Source organism: Oncorhynchus tshawytscha, linkage group LG01, assembly GCF_018296145.1.
Source record: "Oncorhynchus tshawytscha isolate Ot180627B linkage group LG01, Otsh_v2.0, whole genome shotgun sequence".
Taxonomy (NCBI): Eukaryota; Metazoa; Chordata; class Actinopteri; order Salmoniformes; family Salmonidae; genus Oncorhynchus; species Oncorhynchus tshawytscha.
The window spans coordinates 38683227-38703573 of NC_056429.1; the positions used below are offsets into that span (position 1 = coordinate 38683227).

Sequence of the window (20347 nt, forward strand, 5' to 3'; positions counted from 1 at the left end):
CCATTCTTCTCTGCAGATCCTCTCAAGCTCTGTCAGGTTGGATGAGGAGTGTCGCTGCACAGCTATTTTCAGGTCTCTCCAGAGATTTTTGATCAGGTTTAAGTCTGGGCTCTGGCTGGGTCACTCACGGACATTGAGACTTGTCCCGAAGTCACTCCTGCATTGTTGGCTGTGTGCTTAGGGTCGTTGACCTGTTGGAAGGTGAACCTTCGCTCCAGTCTGAGGTCCCGAGCGCTCTGGAGCAGGTTTTCATCAACGATCTCTCTGTACTTTGCTCCGTTCATCTTTCCCTCGATCCTGACTAGACTCACAGTCCCTGCAGCTGAAAAACATGCCCACAGCATGATGCTACCACGACCATGCTTCACCGTAGGCATGGTGCCAGGTTTCCTCCAGTTGTGACGCTTGGCATTCAGGCCAAAGTGTTAACTCTTGGTTTCATCAGACTAGAGAATCTTGTTTCTCATGGTCTGAGAGTCCTTTAGGTGCCTTTTGGCAAACTCCAGGCGGGCTGTCATGTCTGGCCACTCTACCATAAAGGCGTGATTGGTGGAGTGCTGCAGAGATGATTGTCCTTCTGGAAGGTTCTCCCATCTCCACAGAGGAACTCTGGAGCTCTGTCAGAGTATCCATCGGGGTTCTTGGTCACCTCTCTGACCAAGGCCCTTCTCCCCCAGCTCCATGAATATTCTTGGTGGTTCCAAACTTCTTCCATTTAAGAATGATGGGGCTACTGTGTTCTTGGGGACCTTCTTAGGGACCCACTGTGTTTTTTGGTACCCTTTGCCAGATCTGTGTCTCGACACAATCCTGTCTTGTAGCTTTATGGACAATTCCTTCGACCTCATGGCTTGGTTTTTGCTCTGACATGCACTGTCAACTGTGGGATCTTATATAGACAGGTGTGTGCCTTTCCAAATCATGGCCAATCAATTGAATTTGCCACAGGTGGACTCCAATCAAGTTGTAGATACATCTCAAGGATGATCAATGGAAACAGGATGCACCTGAGCTCAATTTTGAATATCATAGCAAAGGGTTTGAATACTTATGTACAGTAAAATAATGTATTTTTTAAATATTTTTAATACATTTGGTAAAAGTTCTAAAAAACGTGTTTTGCTTTGTCATTATGGGGTATTGTGTGTAGATTGATTATATACCTTTTTTATCCTCATAACAAAATGTGGGAAAAGTCTAGTGGTCTGAATACTTTACGAATGCATTGTATATTATCACTTGTGAATGATACCCAGCCTGTGTACAGTAAGACAAGAAAAAGTGCATGCCTTTTTTTGCAACTTTTTCAAATCATAGTCATACACTTCATGTATTCTAGCCCATAGGCCTGTAGCCTATGTTTTGAAAAGGTTCGTCTCACAACTAAAGTTACCAAATAGTTTCTTTAAATGAAGCACATTAATCTGCCTTACAACCGTAGAGCCTAACTGGCATACATGAGCAACGTGTGAGTTTCAAGTTTGGGGAAGATCAGGTTCACCCTAAAAATGCACCTATATAAAAAGAAAAGCATTACATGCATAATCGCATTTTTGAGAATGGTGTTTTCGCGCTAATTGATGGTATTTTGGAACATTAGCACACATTGCCAACTGCTGTGTGCGCTTTGTTGCACTTATTGCTTTTAAACGTTATTTTTTATGCTAGTGGTTGTATTCATTTGGCATCTATCGCATCCCACAACTGTCGCAGACTATGTTTGGAGTATTTCTTTCTCGCACAGAAGGTCAAGTTGACCAATAGAATAGGTCACCTTTTGTACTATGGGGGATAGTAGATTGACATAGACTAGTGATTTTGCTGTTTGTTAGGCCTACACATCTTGTTGGCTGACAAAAAGTAAATGTGTACAGTTCTTCCAACATCTTCAATATGCGCCTGGGGAATTCGATAAGGACGCGCACAGTTGCGTCCCAGATGTGTCCATCTTCACTTGTAGCCTGTGAGAAGGACGCGATCACATGACGGCCACTGGTTAATAAGAATTTATATATCTGAGAGAGTCATGTGAGTCAGAGGTGCTTTGGGGCACGCAGACAGGAAAAGGGAATTATAATTATTATATCCAGCCCAAGGGCAGAACGGCCACTGGCCTCAAAGGGCACAGATTTATTTAGGGTGCATTATGGCCACACAAAGGGGATGTCGCCTGGAAGTTTGAGGCATTATCAAGTGCTTGTCAACATCACTATCAGAGCTACTGATCCTCATGCTCAGGCATCCACATTACAGTGAGCTGACTCCCTGGTGTCTCCAGAAGAGCGTAGTCACAGTTTAGTCATGTAAATCTGTCCTGGCTCTGTGGCTCAGGGGGCACAGAGTACAGTTGAGTGATATGACTGATACTCTCTGCGGAGCGATTGGTAAACACGCTAGAGCACTAATGCGATGAGTCCACAGAGTGTGATATGACCCACTGCTCTCCCAGGAGGAATCACGCCTGAGCAATCACACAAACACACTCAAATAGAAACTCGCAGACACACACTCTGGCGCATGCATGCGCACACACAAACCCAACACAAGCACACACACCCCGTGCTCGCACACACAAACCCAACACAAGCACACACACACACACCCCGCGCTCGCACTAGCGCTGGGACGTTTTGATCTTTTTACTGACTCAGATCTTTTTGACTCATTCAGTGAAAAGTACAAATATTTAGATTAATTTAGTTCATTTGAGTCAGCAATGCCCAGACTCAGGACCCCCTACAGGCGAACGATGAACTGAAAAGGCGAAAGAGTCATGATTCTACAAGCCTCTCGTTCACATCTCAGAGTCGTTCACCATTGGGGGCACGCAGGACCCCCTACCGGCTAACAATGAGCCTAAAGTAGCAAGCGTAAAAAAGAACGCCTGAAGCTAGGTGATCCTACAAGCTTCTCATTCACATATCGCTCACCATAGGGGGCTTATTGGAGATGTCGTTTGTGACTGAGACTTGTAAAAGGGTGCTTTTAACAACATACATTTTGTTGATTGCTAGGCATACAAATGATTATTTATTGATCCATTTGAAATGAGGACTAGTTGTGGACTAAATTGTGAACGACTCTTGGTGGAATGTATTTGACTGCCCCCCCTGCTGATCCAGTTTCTGCCCGCGGCTATTGAACCCTGACCTGTTCACCGGACGTACTACTGGACGTACTATCCTGGACAAACCCCCCTCTCTCTCGCACTATTTTTCTCGACCTCTCTCCCGACCTCTGAATGCTTGTCTATGATAAACCAACTGACATTTATTCTTGAGGTGCTGACCTGTTGTACCCTCTATAACCCCTGTGATTTTTATTTGACCCCTGATCTAGCCTTAATGGCCATGTACTCTCTCCACTGGCACAGCCAGAAGATGACTGGCCACCCCTCAGAGCCTGGTTCCTCACTATGTTTCTTCCTAGATTCCTGCCTTTTTAGGGAGTTTTTCCTAGCCACTGTGCTTCTACATCTGTATTGCCTGCTCTTTGGGATTTTAGGCTGCATTTCTGTATAAGTACTTTGTGACATATTCTGATGTAAAAAGAGCTTTATAAATAATTTTGATTGATTGATTGACTGCCGTGATGGTGAAAAGCACAAAATTATTTGAACTGCAGCCCCCCAAACGATTTGCTCTCGAGTTTGAGTTTGTTGAGCAAAGGCTGTGTATATTTAGGTCCTATAAGGCTGTGTCCATCATAACATTCAATAATCAATGAATTGCATTCATTCTTGCACCATGAGATCAATTATCAGTTCTAAACATGTATTTCTCTTCTCTATGCTGTCTGCAGCTTGATCTATTTTCCTGCAGGCATATATGACCAACTGTTGTTGGTCAGAGCACGTCTCTGGAGCCGCTGAGCGTGTATCAATCCTGCCGTAGGACTCATTGTGGCCAGCAACTAAAATTAACAAGTCACTCCGAAAACTAATCATGACTCAAGTCAGTAAAAAGAGTAAATCAAAAAGGACGAATCGTTCACAAACTGCACATCACTAGCTCGCACACACACAGACATAGATCGCACACACCCACCCTAGCCGCCCCGTCCTCTGCTATAACAGGGCCCAGGGTGAGAGACTAGCCCAGGGTGGGTGATTTCCCCCGCTACACAGTCTGATTGCCCTGCACTAATGACACAGATCCATCCCTCTACAGTCACCTGCTGAGGGGAAATGTGTGTGGTGAAATGTGTGTGGTGGGTTATGTAAGTTACAGTAAGTGTGTGTGTTAGGTAAAAAAAAACAAGTACAAAAAGTGTGTGTGTCTCTGTGTGTTTGTGAAAGTGTGTCTGTATACTGCACTGCCGGCGTGGCGATGACTTATCAAACATGCATATGTCTCCTGCTGCTTGGACCCCTGGCAACAGTCCCGGCGGATGAGCTCTTATTGTTGGTCTGAGCCGCAGAGCAATTAGATTAGTTTACACTGAGCGAGCTAAAGACGCGGAGGAGGCTGTCATCCTTTCAGGGCCAATTTCCCCATGGCTCCATAGTCTGACCGTCTGACAGACAGGGGCCACGTTACTGGCAGCAATAACCATACCTGGGTTCAAATACTATTTGAAATCTTTCACATAATTTTTGTGTTTGTTATAATCTGCTTATAGTGCCATGTGGGCTGGGTTTGCACTTTTGTGACTTTTCTATTGGTTCCATTAAGCCACAGGCAAGCTCAATGAAGCTACATTATTTAAAATACTATTTGAACCCAGGTCTGCATGGTACTGTCAGCTTTAACCAGGGCCAGATGAAAGGAGAAGGAGACAGGTGGCTCATATTGCCTCATGCTTTCCGGTCAGGCACATCACCAACCACAAGCGGTTGGAGGCCCCCAAATCCCCTCCAGAGAGGGTCTACAGCTCAGATGACCCCCTATTCAATGCACTAAATAGTGACTAGGTGCCATTTGGGATGCAACCAGGATGATGACTACTCTGACTCTGCGGACAGATGGAAGGAACATCGAGTAAATTAGAGTGAAACGGATGGGTCTGCCCTATCGGGAAGATAACACAACCTACCCGAGACTCCATGGCCCCCCACACACTCACTCCAAAAAACCTTTCCCAACAACATTGAAGTCTTTTTTTCCAAGAGCCATGCCAACAAAACACTTCATCTGAAGCACTTCAGAGGCCCAAGCATCCCCTTATCTGATTTAGTTTAGAAGAGATTCACCTCTTTAATAAACTATTCCCTGGAATATTAAATAAACACAGCTACACAAGCTCCTTAGTCACATAACAGTCAGCACTCACCCCGTGCTACGTTCCAAATCCAACATTTTTATCAACACATCCCCTCTCTGCCCTCTGCCCTCTGCCCCCCATCACCCCATCAAACCAAACACACACCCCTGCTATGCAGCATATGGCATAACAGCATTAACTCCTAACATCTGAACTAACATCGTATCATGGGGGATTAGGGAATGATCCTAGTCAAATACCTGGGACTGAGACACACCTCAGTGTGTCTACATACTGTCCCAGATCCATCCACACCACACGACTAGGGCTGCCTATGACTGCCTGTGGTTCAAGCCCTCGCAGTAACCATAGCATGACCCTTCACCTTCATAGTCACTGTGATAGTAATCACTGCTGACTGTTGACACTGTGTTTAGTGGTACTGACACACTGGCAACAAATATCCAGCCAAAATGATTCTATAATATACTGTATGACAGGAGATCTCACGACTCGAAGCCTGTGGTTGTTTGTGTTCAGCAGGGCAGACAGGAAGAGAGGTGTTGGTGGGATGTTCGGCCATGGCAAGCGTGAGAACAGACTGAGTTGTCGAAGTTATACCCGACTGTGACACCCGGGCAGTGGCGACACATGTATCCTTTGCTAACCCCCTACCCTACTGACCAGCCCTCTACAACCCATCCTAGTGTTCCCGTTTGGGTGCATGTGTGTGTGTGTGTATGTGTTCATGTAGCCAATGAGCCAGGCAGGCCCTCTACTACCCTACTGTCCCACCACAACCTGGCCCACTGCACCTGTGCACCTCTCCCAGGGCACATTCTGGCACCCGGCCTTGAGACACACTCAGTCATCCTACGACCTGCAGAGAATCTAGCAGATACAGCAAACCTACACACACAGGAAAATGCAGATGGTAATCCATGCGTGCACTCTGACTGGCACCGAGGCACACAAAAATGCGTACAACAACTGAAAAATATCTACCCTGTTGCTAAAGTATTCAACAACGACATAACAAGGAGCCACAACAACATAGCATCATCGGACCAGCAATGTCTGAGCACCTTCAGATTGGAATCAATGAAGTCCGTGAGCACAGTGCTAAGACATATTGACAACCACTGTTGTCTCCTCAGCTTTCCATGAGGGTTCACCAGATGGACAGAACAGCGAGCTACAGTGTGGTGCTTAATCTTACAGCGTATTCCAGAATTGAAATCGTTCAATGGAAGGCAACATCGTAGGCGCATTTATTCCAGGAAAGAAACTATCAAATAAATCTGGTCGTTAATTAAAGCTGTGTGGGTTTAAAAATGACAGAACTAGAGTACACTGATGCTTCAAAATGCTGCTTTGCCCATTTTATTACATTACTCTGATAAATTGGCCAACAAAGTGAGAAGGCATGACATGTGCTGCAGTGGTCGGCCTAACAGAAGCGTAGCCACACATTCCTTTCTAAAGGCACAACGTTTTTTTGAAAGGTCGTTTTTTTCCCCCAGACCTCAAAATGTGTCTTCTGATGTGATTTAAGCATTAACATGGGACTCAGAACATCAATTTTCACTGTGTCTCTATGAATAATTGTAATATTGAGAGAAGAACAAAAAAAACTGGAAAATACTAAATATAATTTTAAAAAATGGGGCTCTTTAGAGTTGTTTATTAACCATTATTTTACAGGGTATATTGAAAACACATCTCTTGTACACCAAGGACCAGGGGAAGAGTTGCAGGGTAGAGGAGAAGAGAAGAATTTGCCTATTTGAAAGCTTAAAATAAATTGTAACTCGTGACATGTTTGAAGTTGCTAGAAAAGGTTGCAGGCCCCTGGTTAGACTATAAACTCCCTAACACTACAAAGCCTATCAATCACCACAGCGATACACAATAAATCACAAACGAGACAAGGCACAACAAAAAGAAAGAGTGATGATGAAGTACAACTTGAGGCGGCATCTCAGCTCATTGAGCCAATTCACTTCGTGTTCTGTTCCTGCCAAGAGACTTTTGATTCAATGTTGGCTTAGTTTAGCGAGGTGCCTTGAATCTCGAGTGCCAGGCGGGCAGGGGTTTGCATTGGCTGGGTCTGGTCCCGTGGACACTGTGTGTCCTAACCAGGGGCGCAACTTTCACTGGGGATGGGGACATGCCCCCCCCACTTTCTGAACTTGAGACATCTAGTGGCCCTTTTGGTTACTTTAGATTATCACAGGTGTCTGTAATAATCTCTGGCCTTCTGAGTGGCCCTCTGTGTGGCCCTCTGTGTGGCCTTATCACATGTAAAATATATGAAATAATTGAAAAAGATGGTTTTAAAATAAAAAGTAGAACGACAGCTGTAAAACGTTATCCTAAATATAAACCATCAATTTTGTGAATACCATTGGTGTTTAATATGAGGGTTTCAGCATGACATATCCTTTCAATATATTTTTTTTATATGTATTTGTTGTCAATGTTTTGACGTCAAACTGGTGGTGGCTCTGAAAAAAGTCAATAGTTGGAAGAGTTGCAGTGTTAATTGAAAATAATGCCATTGTTGATTTGATGCTTTTTTTCTCTTTAATTAGGGTATTTTCTCTTGAACCACATGGTCTATCGACTAGAAGTGAATACTATATATGAATGAATATGTTTTTAAGCGATTCAAATATACATTTCCAAAGTCAGGATAGATTGCCATAGATTCTGTTAAATACCACCTTTTGATTCTGCCAACTCTGGTAAATTACCAGCAGCTTTGCAACCCTAGCTGGAACGTTCTACATTACCGAGGCTTGCATTATCCTGTCCTCTCAGGCGCCTATCCAAAAATATGACTGATGGTGATATGACCCAATGTGTATGTGTGTAACTTTGTGAGGAATTTAGAGTATATTTAAGTGTTACGTAAGCCTGCAAGTGTGTCTGCGTGTGTTTAAGTGTGTATAAGAGCACACACTGTAGTGTGTATCAAATCAAATTACAGTGAAATTCTTACTTACAAGCCCTTAACCAACAATGCTGTTTTAAGAAAATACCTAAAGAAAGCAAGAGATAAGAATAACAAATGATTCAAAGAGCAGCAGTAAATAACAATAGTGAGGCTCTATACAGGGGGTACCGGTGTCAAGGTAATTGAGGTAATATGTACAATTAGGTAGAGTTATTAAAGTGACTATGCATAGATAATGACAGAGTAGCAGCGTTCCGGGGGAGGGGGGGCAATGCAAATAGCTGTTCAGGAGTCTTATGGCATGGGGGTAAAAGCTATTTAGGAGCCTCTTGGACCTAAACTTGGCGCTACAGTACCACGTGCTGTGCGGTAGCAGAGAGAACAGTCTATGACTAGGGTGGCTGGAGTCTTTGACAACTTCCTATGACACCGCCTGGTATAGAGGTCCTGGATGGCAGGAAGCTAGGCCGTGTGAGGTACTGGGCCGTACGCACTACCCTCTGTAGTGCCTTGCGGTCGGAGGCCGAGTAGTTGCCTTACCAGGCAGTGATGCAACCCGTCAGGATGCTCTCGATGGTGCAGCTGTAAAACCTTTTGAGGATCTGAGGACCCATGCCAAATCTTTTCAGTCTCCTGAGGGGGAATAGGTTTTGTCATGCCCTCTTCATGACTGTCTTGGTGTGCTTGGACCATGTTAGTTTGTTGGTGATGTGGACGCCAAGGAACTTGAAGCTCTCAACCGCTCCACTACAGCCCCGTCGATGAGAATGGAAGGGTGCTCGGTCCTCCTTTTCCCGAAGTTCACAATCATCTCCTTTGTCTTGATCACGTTGAGGGAGAGGTTGTTGTCCTTGCACAACACAGTCAGGTCTCTGACCTCCTCCCTACAGGTTGTCGGTGATCAGGCCTATAACTGTTGTGTCATCAGCAAACTTAATGATGGTGTTGGGATTTGTGTTGCGGGAAGGGTTTCAATCTTTTGCTAGTGTGTGTATGTGAGGATGTTGGTGTACATGAGTTTACTGGCCGTGCAGTCATGAGTGAACAGGGAGTACAGGAGGGGACTGAGCACGCACCCCTAAGGGGCCCCCGTGTTGAGGAACAGCATGGCGGATGTAGTGTTACCTACCCTTACCACCTGGGGGCGGCCCGTCAGGAAGTCCAGGATCCAGTTGCAGAGGGAGGTGTTTAGTCCCAGGGTCCTTAGCTTAGTGATGAGCTTTGAGGGCACTATGGTGTTGAACACTGAGCTGTAGTCAATGAATAGCATTCTCACATAGGTGTTCCTTTTTGTCCAGGTGTGAAAGGGCAGTGTGGAGTGCAATAGAGATTGCATCTTTTGTGGATCTGTTGGTGCGGTATGCAAATTGGAGTGGGTCTAGGATTTCTGAGATAATGGTGTTGTTGTGAGCCATGACCAGCCTTTCAAAGCATTTCATGGCTACAGACTCGAGTGCTACGGGTCGGTAGTCATTTAGGCAGGAACACACGCATGTACATGCTAATGCTTGAATATGAATGTTCAAATTTCGAGCAGGGTTACTGTGATACTGACTGGCATTGTTGGGCACAGCACCTCACAGCATAGTACTGGAGGCTTAGTTAGAGGCCCATTCAGAACTAGTCTATTTATAGCTCGGATCTGTGCTGAAGCAGATGTTGGAGGTGCTGTGCTGGGCTCCACAGTTGGGTTAACCTCAGGGGTCTAATTCACACTGGCTTAATGTTGGCATGTAAACACCAAACTCCAAGCCCTGTGAGTAATGGGGGTGAAGGGGTGAAGAGTTTATGATATGTTCTGCTGTCTCAGAGAGGATGTGCTGTTTAGTGCTTAAGGGCAGACCCAACAGAAATTGACATGTAAAAGTACAGCGCTTCTTACAAGGAATTTGAAAGTATATTCAGAAGTGAGTGCTCTCAGCACTTTAGTGTATTTGGAAACATATCTTTTAGCGAAAGCCTAATGATTTAGCACCGACACAGAGAGAACACGTCATTCTTAGCTGGTAGAAATGTGTTGTAATTAGCATACATTCTCACTAATAAAGCATTGATGGATGACAACAACAATCATGTCACAATAAACACAAATTCATTACATTGATTTAGTTAAGAGTATTAGCAATGCATACGGTATAGGCATCTCTGCCTCAGTAGTTGTTGATAAGTACTGCACACAAACACTATCAATTCTATTCTGTCATCTTTTAATTGGTTAGAACACGCTGCAAGCATACAAACTCACAGCTAATGATTGAATACAACTTTACCCTAGACGTACAAAGTTTCCTTCACGGGGGGGGGGTAGTAAGGTGCATGGAGGGAGGGTGGTAGTGGGCCAGGCTGGCAGGGTGCGGGGTTAGCAGAGGTTACATGTGCAGCCCCTGCCTGGGTGTCCCAGTATGCCATGTACTTCAAAAAGCACATCATTAATATTAATTTCCTTGTCGTGTCTAATGTACTGTCCTCTCAAGAGGAAAACAAAACTGAATTAATATTCATGCATGAAAAATGGGCAGGTCATCAGTTGACAGTTAAGGTTAGGCCTAGCCTACATTTGGTATGACAAAAGTTGTGAGCACAGACAGAAACCACAGAAGGAAGATCTACACAGCCCTACACACACACACAGACAGAAACACACTCTCACTCTCTCGCTCTCTGGCCCTCTGTGACTTGAATGCAGCTTTGCCAACCTGGCCCTCTTCCAGCCCCGCAGGACTTCCTGTGTCTCTCCTCAGTCCGACATGCCAGACCAGACGTTCACACACCCCCGGTGACAGTTGACCATGACCCGGTCACCCTGTGACTGAGAGGGGTTCCTGTTCGAAAGTGTCCCGCAGCTGTCTACCAGCCCAGGGGGAAGAGTAGGGGCTGGTCTGAGAAGAGATTGGTCTGTTCACATAGCACTCTTTACATAACCCAGACAGACACATGGCTGGCAGAAGCATGCAACACGTGCACCACCACCACCACGGCTATCACACACACACACACACACACACACACACACACACACACACACACACACACACACACACACACACACACACACACACACACACACACACACACACACACACACACACACACACACACACACACACACACACACACACACACAGAGAGCCCTGTGTTGTCTGTCGGTCTTTAAAAAAGACAGTGTGAAGGGTGAGGGGGGAGATAGGGAGGTAGAGCAAGAGGGTGGGGAGAGAGAGAGAGAAGACAGAGATGATAGACATGAGATAGCAAGACAATGTGGCAGAGAAAGACAGTAATAGAGAAGTCTAAAACAGACAGACCATCTCCAATCTCAACCAGTGTAGACGATTAGGAATGTGTCAGTCAGTTGGGGAAACCAAGACAACTTGACCCTGCTTCTCCCATATATATACTGTAGCTGCTGGGTTCAAGCTGCTCCCCCGTCCCCCCCTTCACACACGGATGTCATGGCCTCCAGAAGGAAACCAGGTCGATTCCGTACAGGAAGTCTTATAAAACTGTAGAGCGGCGGGGAATCCGCATCTGCAGCCTGTCTAGTCAAAACAGGGCCTCTCTGCCGTCTGGAGCTGGGGCTGGAGTTGGAGCTGGGGCTGACTCGGGGTGAAAAGTGCTGTGAGGGATGGCCAGGAATAATGCAGGACAGGGTGGGATAGATAAACTATAAAGAGCTCCTGAGTCTAAATATTAGGTCTCTAGGACCAGGTCTAAATATTGTGTCTATGGAGAAAAAGCAGACTTCCTCTACCCATCCTGTTCCTAAAGTACCACGGAAGTGTTATTATGACTGTGCTATGACTGAGGATGTTGTGGTCTTTTTAGTTGAATACTAAACTGGACATTACCTGCTATTAAAAAGGTCACTGTCTGGTTCTGGCCCACAGGTGTGTCCATTTATGAACTATGAGATGGAGATCTGAAAGATACTCCTTGCGCTAAGGGTACTTTAGGTGTATATGAAAAGCACTGGCAATGAACAGGCCGAGAGCTTCGAGTTCCTCGGTGTCCAAATCACTATGATCTAAACATGCGCACAGTTGTGAAGAAGGCGCAACAGCTGTACCATTGAGAGCATCTTGACAAGCTGCATCACTGCCTGGTATGGTAATAGCACCGCCCTCGATTGCATGCTGCTACAGAGGGTGGTGCAGACAAATCACTGGGGCCGAGCTCCCCGCCATCCAGGACATCTATATCAGGCGGTGTGTAAGGAAGGCCAGTAAAATCGTTAAAGACTCCAACTACTCAAGCCATACTTCTATGTTCTCTACTTCTGCACAGCAAGCGGTGCCAGTGTATCAACTCTGACACCAACAGGTTCTTGAACGGCATCTATCCCCAAGCATTAAGACTGATTAATAGCAACAACATAAAATCTGAGTTAACCTTGTATCTTTATAAACCTTTTCATTCTCTATGCTCACTCACAATGCCCTATACACTCACTCCATCATCTGCTCACTCACAGTGCCCTATACACTCACTCCATCATCTGCTCACTCACAGTGCCCAAAACACTCAATCCATCATCTGCTCACTCACAGTGCCCAAAACACTCAATCCATCATCTGCTCACTCACAGTGCCCTATACACTCAATCATCATCTGCTCACTCACAGTGCCCAAAACACTCAATCCATCATCTGCTCACTCACAGTGCCCAAAACACTCAATCCATCATCTGCTCACTCACAGTGCCCTATACACTCACTCCATCATCTGCTCACTCACAGTGCCCTAAACACTCAATCATCATCTGCTCACTCACAGTGCCCAAAACACTCAATCCATCATCTGCTCACTCACAGTGCCCTATAGACTCACTCCATCATCTGCTCACTCACAGTGCCTAAAACACTCAATCCATCATCTGCTCACTCACAGTGCCCAAAACACTCAATCCATCATCTGCTCACTCAGTGTCCAAAACACTCAATCCATCATCTGCTCACTCACAGTGCCCTATACACTCACTCCATCATCTGCTCCCTCTCAGTGCCCTATACACTCAATCATCATCTGCTCACTCACAGTGCCCAAAACACTCAATCCATCATCTGCTCACCACAGTGCCCAAAACACTCAATCCATCATCTGCTCACTCACAGTGCCTCAACAGTGTCCAAAACACTATACACTCAATCATCATCTGCTCACCACAGTGCCCAAAACACTCAATCCATCATCTGCTCACTCACAGTGCCCAAAACACTCAATCCATCATCTGCTCACTCACAGTGTCCAAAACACTCAATCCATCATCTGCTCACTCACAGTGCCCTATACACTCACTCCATCATCTGCTCCCTCACAGTGCCCTATACACTCACTCCATCATCTGCTCACCACAGTGCCCAAAACACTCAATCCATCATCTGCTCACTCACAGTGCCCTATACACTCAATCCATCATCTTCTCACTCACAGTGCCCTATACACTCAATCCATCATCTGCTCACCACAGTGCCCTATACACTCACTCCATCATCTGCTCACTCACAGTGCCCTATACACTCACTCCATCATCTTCTCACTCACAGTGCCCTATACACTCACTCCATCATCTGCTCACCACAGTGCCCAAAACACTCAATCCATCATCTGCTCACATCTGCTCACTCACAGTGCCCAAAACACTCAATCCATCATCTGCTCACTCACAGTGCCTAAAACACTCACTCCATCATCTGCTCACTCACAGTGCCCTATACACTCACTCCATCATCTGCTCACTCACAGTGCCCAAAACACTCAATCATCATCTGCTCACTCACAGTGCCCAAAACACTCAATCCATCATCTGCTCACTCACAGTGCCCTATACACTCACTCCATCATCTGCTCACTCACAGTGCCCTATACACTCACTCCATCATCTGCTCACTCACATATAACATGCACGTACACTTATACTGACTCTACACACACGCACACCCACTCACATACAAGCTGCTGCTACTCTGTTTATTATATATCCTGTTGCCTAGCCACCTTACGCTTATACATATCCACCTCCATCACTCCAGTATCCCTGCACATTGCAAATATGGTATTGGAACTGACCCTGTATATATTACGCTTACTTACTTATTGTGTTCTTCATATTTATTCTTATTTCTCATGTGTTTTTTCGAGTAATACATTGTTATTGATTATTGTAATGTTGGGTTTTAAGTTTGCAAGAAAGGCATTTCACTCTACTTGTGCATTTGACATTAAAACTAATCACAGATGAAAACCCATCATAACAACTACTCCGTGAATCTAATAAGTAGAGTGAGTCATGATGACACATGATTAGCTGTATTAAGTGATGAGCCGTATTAAGTGATGAGCTGTATTAAGTGATGAGCTGTATTAAGTGATGAGCTGTATTAAGTGATGAGCCGTATTAAGTGATAAGCCGTATTAAGTGATGAGCTGTATTCAGTGATGAGCTGTATTAAGTGATAAGCTGTATTAAGTGATGAGCTGTATTAAGTGATGAGCTGTATTAAGTGATGAGCTGTATTAAGTGATGAGCTGTATTAAGTGATGAGCCGTATTAAGTGATGAGCTGTATTAAGTGATGAGCTGTATTAAGTGATGAGCTGTATTAAGTGATGAGCTGTATTAAGTGATGAGCTGTATTAAGTGATGAGCCGTATTAAGTGATGAGCTGTATTAAGTGATGAGCTGTATTAAGTGATGAGCCGTATTAAGTGATGAGCTGTATTAAGTGATGAGCTGTATTAAGTGATGAGCTGTATTAAGTGATGAGCTGTATTAAGTGATGAGCCATATTAAGTGATAAGCCGTATTAAGTGATAAGCTGTATTAAGTGATGAGTTGTATTAAGGAAAGGTAAACAGTCATGGATGGAGCAACTTCACCAGTCAAGCATCTAGGAGAGGTCAGCCATCACATAATCAGACCAGAGAACATCTCTGTAGTGTGTTTATAGGATTTTAAATCAACTCTGATCGCTTCAGTGACTCAATGAGAATAATGGCAGATAAAGATTGAAGAGGTGGGGGTTAGGCTAGGTGAGGTGGGGTGACTCCTCTATCTCCTTTAATGTGATTAGCCATGGCCTCACTGTCAGAGCGACAGCAGCAGAATCATCAGAGCACAGTATTCTGGCTGGGGCAGAGGAGGTGATTGATGACTAGGGCTCAACAGACCGCATCCGGGGAGCAGATAAACTCTTTAAGAAGCCTGTAGGGAGGGAGGACTGTTTACCTGATGCTACAGTTATAATTGAAGGGGGAGAGAGGCAGAAAGAGAGAGAGAAGGAAAGAGAGAGAGGGAGTGGTAGATAGAGATAACAGAAGCAAGAGAGAGACAATGTGGGAGAAGATTAAGGAGGATATACAGGTACAGTGCATTTGGAAAGTATTCAGACCCATGGACTTTCTCTACATTTTGTTAAGTTACAGCCTTATTCTAAAATGGATTCAATTGTTTTTTCCCCCCTCATCAATCTACACACAATACCCCATAATGACAATGCAAAAACTTGCAAATTTATGAGAACAATTCAAATGTAAAAATCACATTAACACACAGGAAGCATACAGACCCTTTATACCTTTGGCAGCAATTACAGCTTTGAGTCTTCTTGGGTATGATGCTACAAGCTTGGCACACCTGTATTTGGGGAGTTTCTCACATTCTTCTCTGCAGATCCTCTCAAGCTCTGTCAGCTTGGATGGGAGCATCATTGCACAGCTATTTTCAGGTCTCTCCAGAGATGTTCGATCAGGGTCAAGTTCGGGCTCTGGCTGGGACACTCAAGGGCATTCAGAGAATTGTCCCAAAGCCACAATTGCGTGGTCTTGGCTGTGGGCTTACGGTTGTTGTCCTGATGGAAGGTGAACCTTCCCCCAGTCTGAGGTCATGAGTGCACTGGAGCAGGTTTTCATCAAGGACCTCTCTGTACTTGGCTCCGTTAATTTTTGCCTTGATCCTGACTAGTCTCCCAGTCCCTGCCTCTGAAAAACATCCCCACAGTATGATGCTGCCACCACCATGCTTCACCGTAGCGATGGTGCCAAGTTTCCTCCAGACGTGCCGCTTGGCATTCAGGCCAAAGAGTTCAATCTTGGTTTCATCAGATCAGAGAATCTTGTTTCTCATAGTCTGGGAGTCTTTAGGTGCCTTTTGGCAAACTCCAAGCGGGCTGTCATGTGCCTTTTACTGAAGAGTGGCTTCCATCTGGCCACTCTACCATAAAGGCCTGATTGTGGAACCATCTCTGCAGCACTCTACCAGAGGAACTCTGGAGCTCTGTCAGAGTGACCATCGGGTTCTTGGTCACCTCCTTGACCAAGGACCTTCTTCCCCGATTGCTCAGTTTGGCCGGGCGGCCAGCTCTAGGAAGAGTCTTGGTGGTTCCAAACTTCTTCCATTTAAGAATGATGGAAGCCACTATGTTCTTGGGGATCTTCAATGCTGCATACATTTTTTGGTACCCTTCCCCAGATTTGTGCCTCGACACAATCCTGTCTCGGAGCTCTACGGACAATTCCTTTGCCCTCATGGCTTGGTTTTTGCTCTGACATGCACTGTCAACTGTGGAAAGGTATGTGCCTTTCCAAATCATGTCCAATCAATTAAATTTTACCATAGGTGGACTCCAATCTTGTTGTAGAAACATCTCAAGGATGATCAATGAAAACAGGATGAAACTGAGCTCAATTTCAAGTCTCATAGCAAAGAGTCTGAATACTTAAGTAAATAAGGTATTTCTGTTTTTTTTCTCACTTTGTCATTTTGGGGTATTGTATGTAGATTGCTTACGATTTTATTAATCTATTTTAGAATAAGGCTGTAACATAACAAAATGTGGAAAAAGTTGAGTGGTTTGAATACTTTCTGAAGGATCTGTAACTGCCAAAACAATGGAAAGACAAATTAGGGATACAAAGTATATCGAAAGTAGGTGCTGTAATTCAGCCATTAAAGTCCCATCATGCTTAGGGTCATGTATACAAATAATGGGCAATGCCCCCATCCACAGGGCACATGTGGTCACTGAATGGTTTGATGAGCATGAAAATTATGTAAACCATTTGCCAATGCTGTCTCAATCACCATATTTCAGTCCAATTGAACAAATATGGGATATTCTAGAGCAGCGCCTGAGATAACGTGTTCCACCGCCATCAACAAAACAACAAATTATGGAGTTTCTCGAAGAAGAATGGTGACATATCCCTCCATTATTTTTTACTAGGCAAGTCAGTTAAGAACAAATTCTTATTTTCAATGACGGCCTAGGAACAGTGGGTTAACTGCCTGTTCAGGGGCAGAACGAGAGATTTGTACCTTGTCAGCTCGGGGGTTTGAACTTGCAACCTTCCGGTTACTAGTCCAACGCTCTAACCATTAGGCTACCCTGCCGCCCATCAGAGTTCCAGACACTTGTAAAATCTTTGTCAAGATTGCATTGAAGCTGTTCTGGCTTGTGGGGGACCGACGCAATATTAAGACGCTTTATGTTGGTGTTTCCGTTATTTTGTGAGTTACCTGTAGGTACAATAAAACTAAACCCAAGCAACTCTACTTAGCCGAGACTATCCCAAGATTGAATAATTGAGTCTGTAATTGAGTCTGTACTCTTTTTGTCTTCTTTCTTTTCATAAGAGGAGGCAATAAGCTCATTATAACAGGAAATTGAGAAGTTATCTGAGTGCTACTCGAGATAAGAGTTTCTCTGAATGATACACTGCCAACAGCCGCATCACACGCCATTCATTTTTTAATCTATTTGGCATGTTCTATTATAGTGATAATGGATTGGAGTTTGATTACGGGTGGAGAAGTTTTTCTGATAGTTAATTCCTCCTCTCTCTGGCTGACCATTGTGGCCTCCCTGAACTGTCACTTCATTCTTTTTTACAAATATGCATATTTATATAATTGAAGTCAAGGAAGACGTCTCCTTTGACGCGGAGGCCATTGATGTCACGGAAGGATTCAACTACACACACAAACATAGGAAATCACACACAAGCATGCTTACCTGGTCGCCCGCACACACAAGTACGCATGCAGCTCACACTATTTCTTGAGGTCTGGAAGCCACATGAGTAATACAATCTCAATGTACTCTTAACTGAGAGCGTCCATCAATATAGATCGGTAAGGTCCCCAACCAAGAAAATCTATCTCGATATTTGCTATTGCCAGAGCTAATGGTCCAGACAGGCTTCTTAATGAGGCTGTGTTGGCCAGGGCCCAGCCATGCAGACACTTCATATGAATTGAATAGTGGCTCACAGATGATATGAAATATATTGCAAACTATTGCAAACTCACCCCGTTGAGCTTTGCACTTTTTTTACTCCATGGCATCAAATTCAGGATAAGTGCACTTGTGTGGAGATTATAGTACATTGACCTTCTGAAAAAGTAGTCATAATAGCAGTCTAACTTTATTTTGAGTTATTGATGGAGGGCTATACTTTCCAGACATCATCATAGTAATCATAACAAACTTTACTAATGACACAGGCTTTAAAGGGAATCACTGTCATGCTTGTGATGTTTCGTTTCTGTGGCTGAGAACACAAGGAGCACAGAACGAGAGAAACCCTTTGTGAGAGGGGACTCTATTAAACCAACACACCCCTTGGCCCGTCATACACACGTCAGCTGGTCTACCCACAGACAGACACGCAAGGGTACGCAACCCCGTGAGAGAAGAGTCGGTGGGAATCCATTTCAAACACTATTCCCATTGCGTAACCAATAGCCAAAACCAATTTAAGGTCAATCCCACAGTTAGGCAACCGCACCAGACAAGATGGACAGATAAGTGCTGCATGGGGAGAGGATGTCACGCCCTGATCTGTTTCACCTGTTCCTGTGATTGTCTCCACCCCCTTCCAGGTGTCGGTTATTCTCCCCAGTGTATTTATCCTTGTGTTTCCGGTCTCAGTGACAGTTCGTCTTGTATGTTAGTCAAGTCAACCAGCGTGTTTTTCCTGTACTCCTTTTGCTCTTCTCTTTTTGATAATCTTCCCGGTTTTGACCCCTGCCTGACGCTGGACTACTTTCCCAACAGCTTTATCATCCTGCCTGCCCTGACCTTGATTCTGCCTGCCCTTTGGTACCTGTTGGACTCTGAACTGGTTTTGACCCTTTTGCCTGTTCACGACCATTCTCTTGCCTTACCCGATTGGATTAATCAATAGTGTAAGACTCCAACCAACTGCCTCCTGTGGCTGCATCTGGGTCTCGCCTTGTGTCATGATAGAGGAAACATTGGAGTGAAGTATGGTGCAGCCTCCTGCAGCCAACCTATCACCTGCTAGGACAAACGTATCTGTCAACTACTTTCAAAATGCTCCAAGCTAAATCAAGCATACTTCAAGAAATTGATTTGACTGAGGTCTGGTATTGGTGACCTAAATATAAATATGTCCTGTGGTTTGTTACAATTGCTCAATGTTTCATAATCACAACCATTTTTTATGCGTTTGTAACCAGGTTTCCATCCAACCTTTTTATGTGAATAAAGTACATGTCGGATAAAACAAATTCATGACCGGCCTGGTTCAAAATGTCGAAACTAAATACGCTAGGAATTATGGGATCTTTTTGTGTCTGTCAAATCAATTATGCGAAAAATGGCGGTAAAAACGTTTTTTATGTGCAAATATTGACATAATAACCATCATATCGAAGTAAACTTGGAATCACATGACAAGTGTGGTCCTCCCATAAGACTCAGGAAAGCAAGCAATTTCTTAAGTTATGATGAACTTCACAGGGTGGTGAAAGTGCACGGTGATGAGCTTGATGTTCCTTTCCCGATAAATTGAGGGTCTTAATCTGGTGACATGATGGTCGACATTTGGCTAAAGTTTCACAAATAAAAATAATCTTGCTCTTTTGTTCATATTAATCTCATCTATAGGGCCGGGACGAAACCAGTATCGCGATACGCATTAGTAGCGTGGCAAGGACGCAAAACATGAAGAGGATATAACTTCTTTAGGAAAACAGCACTAATGTTGGAAACAAACACTATGTTGTCATGGAGTGTCACATGTATTTATTTCCCAAGTATAGCAAACAATATTTTATATACAGCAGGTTTTTAAAGGACCCAAGAGTTTGATCTGCTACGTGTTTTCATTTTTGCCATGGGAAAAAATGGCGCTTCTGGTATTGTCCCGGCCCTAGTCATGTAGGCTA

The 20347-nt window shown here is 44.4% G+C and overlaps 1 protein-coding gene across 3 annotated transcripts in view; it reads right to left on the reverse strand.

Moving 5' to 3' along the window:
* The window catches only part of LOC112250485 (N(G),N(G)-dimethylarginine dimethylaminohydrolase 1), a 127839-nt gene that overhangs the window by 86725 nt on the left and 20767 nt on the right, over positions 1 to 20347 (reverse strand). The window lies entirely within an intron of this gene.